Genomic DNA, 15,198 nt, shown 5'->3' on the forward strand with positions numbered 1-15,198 from the left:
CCAACTATTATCTAGGATAATCTTTTGTTTGGTCTCATCCGTCATGGTGCATACAATTGACCATTTTGCTGAGTGAGGAGCTCGTTGCTTACCCACTCTATGTGCTCCATAAACCATAACTCTTGACATGCCAAAGTGGGTTTTGATGAAATATTCAATAACAATGGCAAGAGAAGGAGGTGTCTCTAACTTCTCTTCAGGAATTCTACGAATAACAAATTTCTTGGAAAGTTGCTCCCGTTCCTTCAACTCCTTTATTGTCATCCAATGCTACTGTGTATGGGCTTTCTGATCTGAGATGCCAGATTGGAACAAAATGTAAGTATGTCAGTTTGGACAACCCGCACAACTCGCGCTTGTAACAGCCAATGACAAAGATGTATTTGTAGTGGTCTGCTAGTCTGATAGTTATGGCATGGTTTTTTATCTCATTGTTGTTGCCAGTTTGCATGGTTCATGATCCCCTTCACATGTGTCACATTTCCTTGTCTATTGTTGTCGTACGATGGGATTCAATCTATTTCTCTGTTTCATTCTCCTGATCACTTCTTTAATCATTTGATCAAAATTTGGCACGGTTAAAGCCTGAACACTCCGCTTTGTTGGAGATTCACTTGTAGTAGAAGAGGCACAAGTGGTAGCATTATGTGCATCTTTTGTTACCTCTCAGTAAGCCTTGCAATTGTCAACTAGATACAATGCTTCTCTAGTGACTTTCTCAAATGTGGTGCAAGCTTTCAAGTGTAGGTCCTTTTTGAGAGTCTTAATCCTCAAGCCCTCTATAAAGGGAATTGATAGTCTCTTGTGTTGCGGTAACTCTTGTACAAGACATCTCCTGATGTATTGTTTGAGGTGAAGCAAAGTTTCCTTCACTTTCTTGTTCTCTTTTTCCTTTGAAAGCATAGATCTGGGACACGGTGTTGTGCATGATTCCCCTTTTTTAAGATTCTTTCAACAAATTCTTGTAGAAATTGAAAATCCCTAATATTCAATTGTTGGAACCATGTCAAAGTTGTTCCTTCCAATGTCAACCCATATCCTTTGTACTGAGAATCAAATTTTCCACTTGTTTAGCTCTCAAAACTTGCTTGAAGAGAGATGAAACATGCACATAAGGATCTCCAAATCCATTGTACTATCACACTTGGCTGCTTGTGATGGTCGCATATGTCGCGTTTTAGCAACCATTCTCACAACTCTAGCTTCTCTTGCTAGGATATCTCTAGCCTCCTAGTCCCCCACTAGGAACTCTAGTTGGAGTTCTCTCTGTGGATCTCTCTCCTCAGGTTGCACATCTCTCTCTTTTATCTAGGTATCTAGAACTCTTGTTGTATAGATTGTATTTGGAGCTTCACTAACCCTTTATGCATTCATTGGAGCCCTTGAACCTGAGGATCCCATTGACCTTCGCATTGAAAACTGAGGTTGGATAAATGAGTTTGTAATTCTTACTCTATCCAGAATAAATCTTTCAATTTTTGGCCTCGTCTCCAAGATACTAGGTCTAAACGTGCTAAGAGTGACATAATATTGATGGAATGGATCTCCAAAGTATGTATAACTCTCAAGCTCCTTGTTGTCTACTGTGGAATACCTACACCCATACTTATCAAGCATGATTATATGGGTATCTCTGCTCTCAATGGATGTAAATACATACAACCATTTGTGCTCTGACAACTCTCCAATGTAGGGCTCATTGCACTTATAATAGATCATTTGATCACCATTATCATACTTGTACAGCTCCACATGGGTGTTCTCCGTGTTGTTTTGTTTACTCAACTTAGCTTTGCATTTGGAATATCCAACTTAGGCACCTATCCTCAAGCTCTACATCAACTTTGTCCATTGTGTATATCATTCCAGATTTGTCCACAATATAGAGATTTTGCACGACTAGATACATTATCCCCTCATCATCGAAGTATCAATCACCATTGTAGGCCACATGCACTAGGTCCTTGAACTCACTAGGTCTCTCTTCTAACTTTAAGTACCATTGGTGCAGACAAAGTGTGTTGACCATAGAAGATGGCACAAGCAGGTATGTGCAAGTTAGCAGGTGCATGGCAGAGGGCTAGAGAAGATGGGAAGATCCTAGGCAGGCAGGTAGCAGTTGATCTGTATGGATGATGCAGTTTTATAGACCCAAAGGGCTCCAGACATGGCCTGATCGGAGGGTGACAGGTGAAGGAGGCGCACAGTGGTGGTTTTGGCCTTGGTTTGTGGCCATTGCCGTTGGCGGCACCCATGACTGTATAATGATGTGGTGCGCCTGTAGGTAACTTTTTTTAAGAGAGAGAGAGAGAGGGTGAGCAACGACGGCGCCGTCGTTGCCCCCTCAAGAGGTGATTCTTGTGCTGTGAGAGAGGGAAATGGAATCGGGTCCGAGAATGGATAAGCGGTGGTTCACAACAAACAATAATAAATGGGAAGTCTAAGTGGTGTCCAACCATGCAGGGCGTGCCAAAGTATGAATGTGACACATGTATGAAATGCAAAAAAAATGCCAAAAGGGTCTTTAGTTTCCTGCATTAGTCAAAAAATACCAAATTTTTTATTTTTTCAAGATTTTGTTGTTAGGAAATATGACGTAGCTAAATAGATATTTGAGTAGATTACTTAATGGAGAGAGATAGATTTCACACACAAGAGATTATAGAGTAGAGAGAGAGAGAGGACACACGATATACGTGGTTCACCCAATGTGGGCTACGTCCACGGGAAAGCAGCCACTCAATGGCTTTAGTACTTCAAAACAAGAAGTAGTTTACAAAGGGATTATACCCTTAATGGAGCTCCCGCCTTGCTTCACTCTCACCACCTCACACTCACCTTGTTGCATCAACTTCACACTATGAAATGTGTGTAGAAATGGCCTCCTTTTATAGGCCAAAAGGGTTGCCCTCTCTCATGAGAGGCAGCCATGTGTAGCCGCCCTTGTGTAGATAAGTCCAAATCGGACCCTTCAATCTGCCCATGTGTGGCCGCCCTTGAGAAGACAAGTCCGCTTTTGAATTCGGCCACCGGCCATCGAATTTGGCCACTGGCCACCAGCCATTGACTTCTGACCACCGGCCACCGGCCATTGACTACCGGCCATCGGCCAACTGACCGGTTGTTTTCCGACCACTTTTCGGCCGCCGTCCGGCCATAATATTTCGGTGAAAAGGAATATTCCGATGAGGAAAAAAAAGGTCTCGGGGGCTTCCGTCCCCAAGGCCCCTAAAGTTGCCCCTGATTTTTGGCCGTGAAAATTTTGGTTTCTGGCGAGTGATTTTCCTTCACGCATGATGGCTTCTCCTCATAGGGGGGGCCTTACAAATGTGCGCTTTTACCACAGAAAATTACAAGGGTAAATCAGGCTCCATACTTAACAATCTCCCACTTGGAGATTGATCTCCAAACCAAACCTGCGACTGCTTTCCATCCTAGCTTCTTATCCTTGAATGCCGATTGAAGATGAGCAAAAGCTCAACTTCTCCTTGTTGACCACCTTTGTAAACATGTCTGCAGGATTTTCACTTGTATGCACCTTTCCTAACTTTAGCTGTCCCTCTTCCAAAAGAGTGCGTATGAAGTGATATCTCACCTCAATGTGCTTCTTCCTTGAATGAAAGGCTGAGTTCTTTGCAAGATGGATAGCGCTTTGGCTATCACTGTACAAGACACAATTGTCTTGTTTGAATCCAAGCTCTTCTAAGAATCTGTGAAGCAACAAAATTTCTTTGCTTGCCTCCGTCATTGCTACATACGAAAAGGGAGGTTCCCATGCATTTGAAAGGGATTTTGTCAGTTTGATTTTTTGCACCATTTGGCTCCGCTATTGAGCATCAAGCTGGGATTGTCTTGCCGAGGTGTGGCTTTGGTATTGTGCTCGCTGAGGATTGTGCTGGCTTGGTGTTTTTTGTATATGGTGTTTGTTGAATGAAATAAATCCATCGTTAATGTGCATTTTGTGTTGATTCCCCCTTTCCCCTTCCTGTTTTTGTTGTGTGCATGTGTTTTTGGGTGTGTGTCGGCAGTTGTGCCCCCCCCACCCCATGGTATGTTGTGCACAGAGAGACTAAGAGAGGTTGTGTGTGTGGTGAAGACAGTGAATTGTGGTGTACGAGGTGATCGAGCTCTGTTTGTGTGGTCACATTGAGTGTGTGTATGTAGTTGTGTGCAAATGGTGGTTTGCCTGCGAGATTGTCAAGTTTTGAAGGTGAACTCTAGTGGTTAGGGGTGCAGTGATTATCCTGGGCTATAGAGACGCGGATTCTCTGTATACCGGTGTGTATCCCTTTCCCCCTATCCATCATCTTTGTAAATTTTGCACTTTGATCGTTTTCAAATTGATATTTCAAGTGTAACAGTTTCATGGTTGGTGCTAGTTGGGATGGTCTTGCTCCCATGTTTGTTCCCTCTTTAAAACTCACACTCTTGAATCCCTCAACCATGTAGGTGTAAGATCTTTTTGATGGCATATTAGACAAAATTTTAGCTAGGATTGGCTAAAAGGGAGGCAATTGTCCCTGATACACACTCTCTTCAGTGGAAATGTGTTACCATATACATGTGGTAGTGATGTGTGTGAACACACTAGGACCGCCGGGGCATTTTTTCCCTCTTTAGGAGGTTTTCTCCCCCGTACAGGTAATCATTGTTTTATGTCCAAAGACCTTGATCTTGAGATCTTCTAGCATCCCAATAGATTTAACAATAGACCCATTGGCCATCTTCACTACTATGGTTGTGGTCGCAAGGTGAGGTCTTCCCATAGTTTCCCAACAATTTTTAGTCACAATGCTAACCCCAGTGCCACCATCCAGGATTCCCTTCACAGTTAATCCCTTAGTAGTGATTGGTATGGTCGCATTGGATTCATCACCCTCAAAGTATTGTCCCAACTTGTTAACGGGTATTTCTATAACAAGGTTCTCATCTACGTTGGGTTGTTGATCTAAGTGTTCCTCCTCTATTGGCATCTCCCCAGCTCCATCCATCTATGAAAATTGTGGTAGCCCAAACTTTAGTTCTCCATTGAGGAAGGCTCGAAGAGCTGAGACTAGCTCAGGGTCTTTATATAGTTTGGACATGATGTTGGTTCTGACTTCTGAAGACATGAAATCCATCAATTTGGCAATGTTTAATGGCACCATTTGGGCTTCAGTCCCTTGATGTGGGGAGGATGGGATCTCAATTTCTTTGATAGGATCAAGTAGTCCCTCTGTAAACATTCTTTCCATCAAGAAGTGAGTACGCCCACTTTCCCATGACTTAAAGTCACTTTCTTCTTAGATGACACTAGGTATGGCTAAGGTTCTATGGACTTGGTGAGGTTGTTGTTGCGTAGGGAACACGGTGTCTGTAATCTGGATCTGCCTAGGTGCTGGTTCTAGATCCCTCTGGGTATCTTCTACCAAACTCACTAATTGCTTAACTCGCTCAATCTCCTCTGTAGGGTTTGGATAAGTTCCTATCTTCTTCTTGGATCCTGGCCATTGTGGCTCATGAAGGTCTTCCTTGTTGTTTTCTATCTTAGTGGTCATTTTGGTCTCCATGGTTTCACCTGAATCAGAATCCTCTTCAGCGTCATTCATATATACGGGGTCGTCACCAGTCCCTATGTTGGTCTTTGAACTGGGGTCTTACTTCGTTGCTTTTTGCGATCTCTTCCTTCGTGTTTTCTTCTTTTTCTGAGATTTGGCAATTGATGTCGTGTCTCTTTCCTCAAGAATATAATTTTGTTTTTGGAGCATCGATTGTGTGAGTACGTTTACTGGTACCACAGGTGTCCTTTGTGATGGCTCCTCGGTAACTTCAATCAAGTTTAATGGCGTGATCTTTGGTGCATTTGGATTATTTGGACATTGGGCAATCAAATGATCTATGCCACATCGATTACACATGAGTATCGGCATTGTAGACATGCTCGCTTGACTGGTTTGCATTAGTGTGGCGTTCTTTTGTAGCCTAATAGGACACTCGGCTACACGATGTGGACCTCCACACTCATAGCATTGAAGAGGTGGTCACTTAGCAGTGTAATTGATATTTTGGCCTCTTTCCGCAAGAGCAGCTACTTGATATACAGGTTTGACTTGTCCCCAATAGTCCTCCATGTAGTATTGTGGACTTTCTTCAAGTACATCCATCCCATAGGCAATATTAAGGTCTATATCTTCCTCACATCCTTCCAAAAAAGAAATAGATGACTCACAACCCACTTGATTCACTGAAGTGATTCTCGGATGTGGTGGTTGCGGTCCTAGCACTGGAGGTGGTAAGGGTGTTGTTTGAACAATATTTTGGACCCTAGGAACCATGTGTTGTGTTGTTTGTTCAAGAGGTGGGGCCGGCATCAACGCAGGCACTCGAGGTGTGTTTGTCCATGCTAAGGTTGGTCTATTGGCCATGGCGCGCTTAAATACTATGCAATCCTTAGCTTGATGACCATACCTCCCACAGGCATTGCAGTTCTCATTGAATTTTACTCTAAAAGTAGGGCATTCACTGGTACTATGCGGTCCATAGCATACTGAGCACCATTGTTGCTCCCTTCTTGGATACATATGATTGTTTTGCGGAGAACGATTGTCTCTAAGGCTCTCTTGAATGGCCTTGGTGAGATCTGCTAAAGTCATCTCAGATATCTTTGGCTCCTTAGCAATAGGCTTTAGGGTCATTGGTTGATGCCCTGATGCTTGCGAGCTAATAGATTTAGTCTCAACAGACACTCTTTCTCCTTGAATCATTAAATTATCCTCCAATTGGATCGCATTGGTGGTGATTGCTTCCCAAGTGGTGATACCTCTAATGACTAGGCCATTGTAGATATCCTCATGTCGTAATCCCTTAATGAATCTATCAAGCAATTGATTATTGTTGAAGTGACTAATAAAGTCTCTCACCGACTCTCCTTCCTCTCGTTGGGCTTTCTGGAGCTGAGAGGCTACACCCCAAAGCACTCCCTCTCGTATGTATTCTTTTAAGAACTGTCACCTAAGAGTAGGGTAAATCATTTTTTCTTCCACCCTTAGGGTTCTATACCAATCCCCAGCCTTTCCACTTAAGGTTAGGCTTAAAGAATTACTCTTATGCAGTCATTGTGTTCTCCTAGAGAATCGCATATTTGTTCAAAAACTTCGATATGATTTCTCACATCCCCGTCTTCATTAAATTTTTGTGTGAGCTTCGCTATTTGTATTGCCTTACTTCTAGGGTCTCTATCAGGCGTGTTACGCATATTCTCAGCAATAGATCGACCAATAGCCTGAGAAAATGTTGTCAAGTCACCTAAGTGAGCAGGCATCGTGGGTGAAAGTGCTCCAGAGACTACATGTGGAGTAGGTATTGGCATTGGGCTTGGCGCATAGGAAGCCCATGGGTTCCGCGTTGGGTACGATGTTGTGCCATGTGGTGGTCCATAGTTTATATGTGTGGCCCTAGGCATACCAGATGTTGGAATTGACATGCTAATGCTAGCCGATATAGTCCCATGGAAATAAGAGCTTGGTTGTTGTGGTTGTGGAGCATAGGTAGTTGAAACAATGGGAGGGTAGGGACTACATGAGTGCAATGACCCATAGGTGCTATGATTCGTACACACTTGTAGGTACTGTTGCAGGCATTGAGCTACCATGTAGTGGTGCTTTACTAACAAATGAGGTCCATGGCGTATTTCTTGGCATGCCCATCATTGGAGTAGGCATGGTAGCCGTGGTGTCATCAAGGGAAAGATGAGCTAGACTTGGAAGGTAAAGCTATCACTTGTGGGCTCAGATTGCACTAAGACCCCTGGCAAAACAACATATGGAGGATCCATCAGACTTACTGAGGGAGTCTCCATTTGCGATAAGGTCGGTTGTTTAGCCTTTCCTGTATCCAAGAATCTCATGAGACCCGTTGAAGGCATGTTGATCCCCTTGTTCTGTCTCTCTAACTCAATGACCCTATGGATGACCTCACAAAATCTTTGTTGTTGATCCTCCACACTAGTAGCACCCATTGTGGATTGTAGGACATCTAACCAACCCACGTGATAGGTGTGACCTGTGAATAGGTCGGTCAAAGTTTTCGTTTGTAGTTCATACTCCCAGTTCTCATTTAAGAACGCTCCATCTAGGATTGAGGTGCTAGGGGTGTCCTTTGAGCTAGATGCAATGTTGCTTTCTAGGGGTTGGCCCTTAGTGGTTGCTAAGTCAGGAGCACTTGATTGCTCTCTTAGCAAGTATTTTGACATAGGGGTTTTCGCTTTTAACTCTCTTCGTTGCTCCACCTTTCGTAAGCTGTTGGTTTCCTTTTCCCTAGCCGCAATGATATATTCCTCAACCTCTTGCACTTCAGCAAGGCTTCTACCATCGGGTAATATGACCTCGGAAGGGAATAGCTCTGAAGAGTCAAGAGGTGCAATGAATGAAGTATTCACATGCACATTCTCTAAGGGCATAGGGTCTACATTGGTCACAAATGGAGAATTTACTTCCCCACCCCCCTCATTTACATCTTTAGCTCCATGTTCGGAGCAAGTGGCTCTACTAAAGGTTTCCTTCAAGCGGCTAAGCACTCTCGGCCCAAACCGTGGGCCCATAGCATGCATGTCTTGGCTTGAGCTATCAGGATTAGGCATTGGGAAACCCTCCATGACGTCGTAGTCAGAGGAAGAGTCACTAGCCGCTATGTTCAGGTCTTGGTTTGTACTACCTTGGGTCCCCACCGAGGGCCCGGAACCTAAGGTAGGTGGTTAATGAGAACTCGCGTAAGTCAAAATTCTCTCTAGTTGCTCCGTCTCTAGCACACGACCAGAGCGCACATGCATGTGCCTTTGGCACCCTACAAGCGTCGTCGAATAACCTCGAAGGTTAACCGCTTACTTTTTTAGGCATCCGTTTTCACTCATTTTTTTACGTTTTTAATGTTTTTTAATGATCGATTTTTTTATTGAAGTGTGTGATAGCTCAAAACAAGAATATCACTCCGAGGGTTGTGGTGTGCTTTACAGCACAATGTTCCGTCACGTGAAGCTCTGTTGGTCCTCAGAAAAGTCAATTTTTAGCTACGTGTGAAGCTAAATTCGTAATTTTAAAGTGCGACAGAGGCCTGAGCTTGAGCGTGAGCTTGAGCTTCAGTCTGGGCTTGGGTCTAGGAGATATTCCCAATCCTGATCCTACCTTTAAATTTTATTTTTTATTTTTTTATTTTTATTTTTGAAAGAATAAGGTCGTCGCGGCCTGCGCGGGAGCACACACACTCTGTCTACCTACTTATAACTAATACACCTACTGTTACACACTAACACACTTCATTAGCTCTCACAGATCTACTTCCTTCTTACTGTACTTTGCATTACACAGAACTAACAACTTTAATACTAATACCTTAGCACAGAGAAAACACAGTAACCTTTCAAAACTTCATTAACAAAGAAATACACAGTAGCTACACAAAATCCTTCTTCTCAACACACACACCTTCCTTCCCTACCTTTCCTACAATTGAAATTGCACCACAAAATGAGCACCGAGTGCCATTCAAACTTAGTGTATGGCATTCCCCGACAACGGCGCCAAAAATGTGCACGTATGTCGCACGTGTCAATGCAAGGAACTTGCCGATACACTATGTGCGAGCCACAAATGGCTCCAAGCACACAACAAGCCTAAACTAGTAAGCTCAAAGATGGTGATGGTGTGTCACTCACCGCTCTACGCTTGCTGTCGTGGAGGATTCCTCACCGCGAAGAAGAGGGAGATACCGCTACGCCGCACTCAACCGCCTCACCGCCGTCGTGCCACCGCAATGCTCGATCGCTCTCTCTCTCTCTCTCTCTCTCTCTCTCTCTCTCTCTCTCTCTCTCTCTCTCTCTCTCTCTCTCTCTCTCTCTCTCTCTCTCACGCATACACACACACACACAAGGAGATGAAGAAGAAGAAGATGGAGATGGAGCAAGAGCACTCTTCAATTGCACAAATGAGAGAATGAGTGAATTTTAAGTTTAGTTGACTTTTATATGAGCTCGCCCCATTCACACTTGGGCGCCATGCTTAGCCAACTAATCCCTTGAATGTTCCAGTTAGAGTGCACCTCTCATCGGTGATCACTCGTACCCTTTTCCTATTGGATCGACAAGCCCGGTACCTGACTCTACCAAATAAATAATATGGCGTCCGTCTTAGTGCTAACCCTCACAGCTCACGGACACCATATCACCTACGACAGACGTTGTATTATTTACTTGTAGAGTCAAGTATCGGGCTTGTCGGTCCAATAGGAAAAGGATAAGTGTGATCGCCGATGAGAGGCGCACTCTAACTATAACATTCAAGGGATTAGTTGGCTAAGCATGGGCACCCAAGTGTGAATGGGGCAAGCTCATATAAAAGTCAACTAAACCTAAAATTCACTTATTCTCTCATTTGTGCAATTGAAGAGTGCTCTTGCTCCATCTCCATCTTCTTCTTCTTCATCTCCTTGTGTGTGTATATGCGTGAGAGAGAGAGAGTGTGTGATCGAGCATTGCGGCAGCACGACAGCGGCGAGGCGGTTGAGCGCGGCGTAGCGGCGTCTCCCTCTTCTTCGCGGCAAGGAATCCTCCACGACAAGAAGCATAGAGCGGTGAGTGACACACCAACGCCACCTTTGAGCTTACTAGTTTAGGCTTGTTGTGTGCTTGGAGTCATTTGTGGCTCGCACACAGTGTATCGACAAGTTCCTTGCATTGACACGTGCGACATATGCGCACATTTTTGGCGCCGTTGTCGGGGAATGCCATACACTAAGCTTGAATGGCACTATGTGTTTCTTTTGTGGTGCAATTTCAATTGTAGGAAAGGTAGGGAAGGAAGGTGTGTGTGTTGAGAATAAGGATTTTGTGTTACTACTGTGTATTTTTTTGTTAATGAAGTTTTGAAAGGTTACTGTGTTTTCTCTGTGTAAGGTGTTAGTATTAAGGTTGTTAGTTCTGTGTAATGTAATATACAGTAAGTAGAAAGTAGATCTGTGAGAGCTAATGAAGTGTGTTAGTGTGTAACAGTAGGTGTATTAGTTGTAAGTAGGTAGGTAGAGTGTGTGTGTGTGTGTGCTCGCGCGCAGGCCGCGGTGATCTCATCCCAAAAAAAATTAAAAAAAATTAAAAAAACATTTTTTAAAAAAATTAAAGGTAGGACCGAGATCGGGAATATCTCCCAAACCCAAGCCTAGACCCAAGCCCAAGCTCATGCTCAGCCTCAGGCCTCAGTCACCCTTTGAAAATACGTATTTTAGCCTCACACGTAGCTGGGTGAAAGCATGGTTTGGTGGTACCAAAAAAGGACTTATTTTGCTTCTACCTGGTTGGTACTTCTACATATGTCCACACTTTGGAGGGAACCTTTTTTTTCATCTATGTAAAAGAATGGTAGGAGGGAAATTTGTATGATTTAAACTTTCCGTGTGAGAAAACGTGGGTGGGGCAATAAGTAATGCGAGTGGTGTTTTGAAACCGTGCCAAAAGTCCCATCACAGTACCATGCGTTTGTGAGTGGCGCAGTTGCTCAACACATTTTCTAGCTTCCGCCTTGCTCTCTTAATACAACGCCTTCTGCAAACCACTACAGTTTTGCAGGTAACAAGCTCCCCGGCTACTCATAATCAGGAAGATGAGGACGCCAGTGAGGAAATCAGCAGCCAAAGCGTCACCGGACAATGGGAAGAAGAAGAAGAGGACAGTGGATGCAAAATCCCCTCGGAACATCGACACCCCAAATACGAGGGCTAGCAAGGGGGCCTCCTTTGTGGAGAGGGAGAAACCTGTTATGTCCGTGGAGACTTCATTTAAGCCTGGGCCTCTTTTTGTTGATGATGAGACTCCACGGTCATCTACAACATCTAAAGGTAGGTGCTATGAGAGCTCTGCGTTTTCTGGTGATTTACCATTTCCTTTTCCATGCATGCAAGCTTCTGCATGTCTTTTATCTGATGAGGTCTGCATTTTCTTTTTTTGCATGTAGCAAGTACATGTGCATGTTTGGGATTTTCTTAGGAATTTAGGGTTTAGGAAAGTTACAAAGTTACATGGATAAGCTGCTCTTTAGATTACTAACTTGCATGCATGCAAGTGCAAAAATCAGTATATGTTGTGCATGAGCATAGCACAAAGTTGAAGCTCAGTAGGGCTGTCAGCATAACCAAATTTGGTACTAACCACTACCAAATTTGATACTAACCACTACCAAATTTGGCGCTGTACACAACTGAATTTTGCAATTGTCACCTGAATGAGATACATTCATTTCATTCCATGTATTTTGTTTTGCACAACTAAAATGAGGCATATAGGGTGAATAATCAGGTATTTGGACTGCTGGAATGAGGGCATGTCTTACTTGCATGTTGTTTCCTCATCGCAGGAAAAAACAAGATGGATGAGTACCCTATCTTGACAAAGTTCTGCTATACAGCACAAGAGCTTCATAATGAGTATGGATTGAGCATGGAGGGGGTGCTGCCAAAGGATCTTACAGAAGATGGCATTCCTGATGACCAGTGGCTCACTGTATTCAGGCATTCCAGCCAGAAGAAGACAAAGATTTACTTAAATCACGTGCAGCCACGGCTTCAGGATGAATGCAGGTTCTTGTTCCATAAGGTGTACCAAGCCCCACCATCATGTGGGGAGATCACTACAAAATTTGCCCGTTGTTTTGCATATGAGAAGTGTCATGCAGCCACAAAGGACCCTGCGGGCCACAGGGTTGCATGGGCCAGGTTTGGTGAGAGTGTACTCAACATGTGTTCCTCCCAACCAGGAGGCTTGGAAAAGAAGGTTGAGAATTGGCGAAAGGCAAACGGTGTGTCCCAAGGAGGCCACCCGTCAAATACCAAGAAGCCCCGACTTACGCCAGTCGGTAGTATGCCCCCTACAAAGAAAGTCTCCGCACAGCGTCATGAGGAGAAGACACCTGATTATATTGCGGACCTTGAAGCTATGGTTGGGAGAGTCCCTCGGACATGTGTGGGGGTAGCCGATAGGCTGAAAGAGCTGACAATGTCTCTGAAGCAAAAGAAGGAAACACTCTTCAGGGCGGAGGGTTCCAATAAACTTGTCAAGCAGATTATGGACAACATCAAGGAATATGAGACCCATGTCGAAACACTGAGAGAGGCCAACACTGGCGATGACACAGAAATCAATGTGATAGAAGCTGATTTGGCTTCCAGTCAAAGGATGCTACACCGATACAGAATCAATGAAGATACGTCATTGCTCGACAAGGAGATTCTATAGCAACAGGTGCTGGTAGTTTTGGGAGTTTTTGGTAGAACTGTTTATGCTTGGTTTGGTGGGATTGGTAGTGTTAGGTACCTTTGGTAGAACTGTTTATGCTTGGTTTGGTGGGATTGGTAGTATTAGATACCTTTGATAGAACTGTTTATGCTTGGTTTGGTGGGATTGGTAGTGTTAGGTACGTATGGTAGAACTATTTTTATTCTAGGTAGCTTATGGCTTCCTTCTATTTTATGGTTTGGTATTTCTAGTACTTTTTGGTAGTTTTGGTACTTTAAGGTACTTTTTGAAAGTGCTGCAAAAGGTGTTATGGTAGTTTTATTCTGATAGCTTTGGTAGTTTTGCTAGTTTTGGTACTTTTAGGTACTATTTGAAAGTGCTGCAAAAGTGTAATTGGTAGTTTGATTTTGGTAGTTTTGGTACTTGAAGGTAGTTTTTGAAAGTACTGCAAAAAGTGTTTCTTTGGTAGTCTTGGTAGTTTTGGTTGTTTTGGTACTATTTGAAAAATGATTTTGGTCGTTTTGGGAGTTTTTGTACTTTTGCTACTTTTAGGTACTATTTGAAAGTGCTGCAAAAAGTGGTTTTGGTACTTTTATTTTGGTAGTTTTGGTACTTTTAGGTACTATTTGAAAGTGCTACAAAAAGTGGCTTTGGTAGTTTGATTTGGTAGTTTTGGTACTTTTAAGTACTATTTGAAAGTGTTGCAAAAAGTGGCTTTGGTAGTTTGATTTTGATAGTTTTGGTACTTTTAGGTACTATTTGAAAGTGCTGCAAAAAGCTTGTTTGGTAGTTTGATTTTGGTAGTTTTGGTACTTTTAGGTACTATTTGAAAGTGCTGCAAAAAGTGGCTTTGGTAGTTTGGATAAGGTTTGGGTAGTTTACTTCTGCATTGAGGGTATTTATATGTTTTTGGTACTATATGATTCTCGAGTTTGGTAGTTTTTGGTAGTTTTGGTGGTTTTGGTAGTTTGGGTTCTGTTTGGTAGTACAGTACTTAGAAGTACCAGTCTCGGTATGACTTCTTGGTAGTTTTTGAAACTAATTGGGACCGCTGGTTGTCAACAGGCTGAGTATGACACTCTGGAGAAAAAATGGAAGGAAGGTCAAGAGCATACCCTATTTGTGAAGGAGATGTTGTCTAATATCAGGCTTGGGAAGAGGTTCCCGCTATATCCTAGGCCCCAGGTTAATGATTCGGTAAATGTGATCCCGGTGTTTGGTATGTGTGTTGCATGCGGTGAGCCCTTGGAGTGCGCACATGTAGTCGGAACCTTCATGCTAGAGTGCCGACACCAGTATCATCCCTTGTGCTTGAGTGCTCTGTTACAAAGCACGGATCAGTGTGTCAAGCCAGGTTGTAATATGGTAATCTCTGATTTGGCAAAGTCCTGGGCCAGTGGGCTTCAAGTTGTTAAGAGTAAGTATGTGTGCATTTTTTTATACATATGCACACTTGCAACTCAGTGAGGTTTTCATCCAAGTTAGTATGTGATGTCTTTCTTTGTGTTTGCAGAGGAGCAGGATGCTGCAATTGCTGACCAGCACGCCACAAAGTCGGCTGCAAGTCGAATATGGGACGTGGATGAGGTGACAAGGGAGATATCACATGTTCTCCATGATCTGAAGCAAGGTAATTATGTAGGGAAAGACAATGTGACGGGGCAAAGAGGTGACGCAACAGGTGACAGCGAAAGTAAAAGTCAGGAGGAGGCCAGAGATGGTAAAAAGACTAAGGACAAGGAGGAAGGTAAAGTCCCTATTGTTGTGGAGCTGGATGCGGAGGAAAGCCAGGATGCTGCCAACACAAAGCTCGATGATGCAATGGCCAAGAACGGAGAGGAAGAACCCAAAGGGACGGAGGAAGAAGCCACGAAGGGGGGTGTTGGGGAGGGGGTGGAAACCACAAAGGGGAGTGAAGGGGAGTCCAAAGAGGGGTCATAAGGCAA

Source organism: Adiantum capillus-veneris, chromosome 1 (assembly GCF_014529385.1).
Source record: "Adiantum capillus-veneris isolate H3 chromosome 1, ASM1452938v2, whole genome shotgun sequence".
Classification (NCBI taxonomy): domain Eukaryota; kingdom Viridiplantae; phylum Streptophyta; class Polypodiopsida; order Polypodiales; family Pteridaceae; genus Adiantum; species Adiantum capillus-veneris.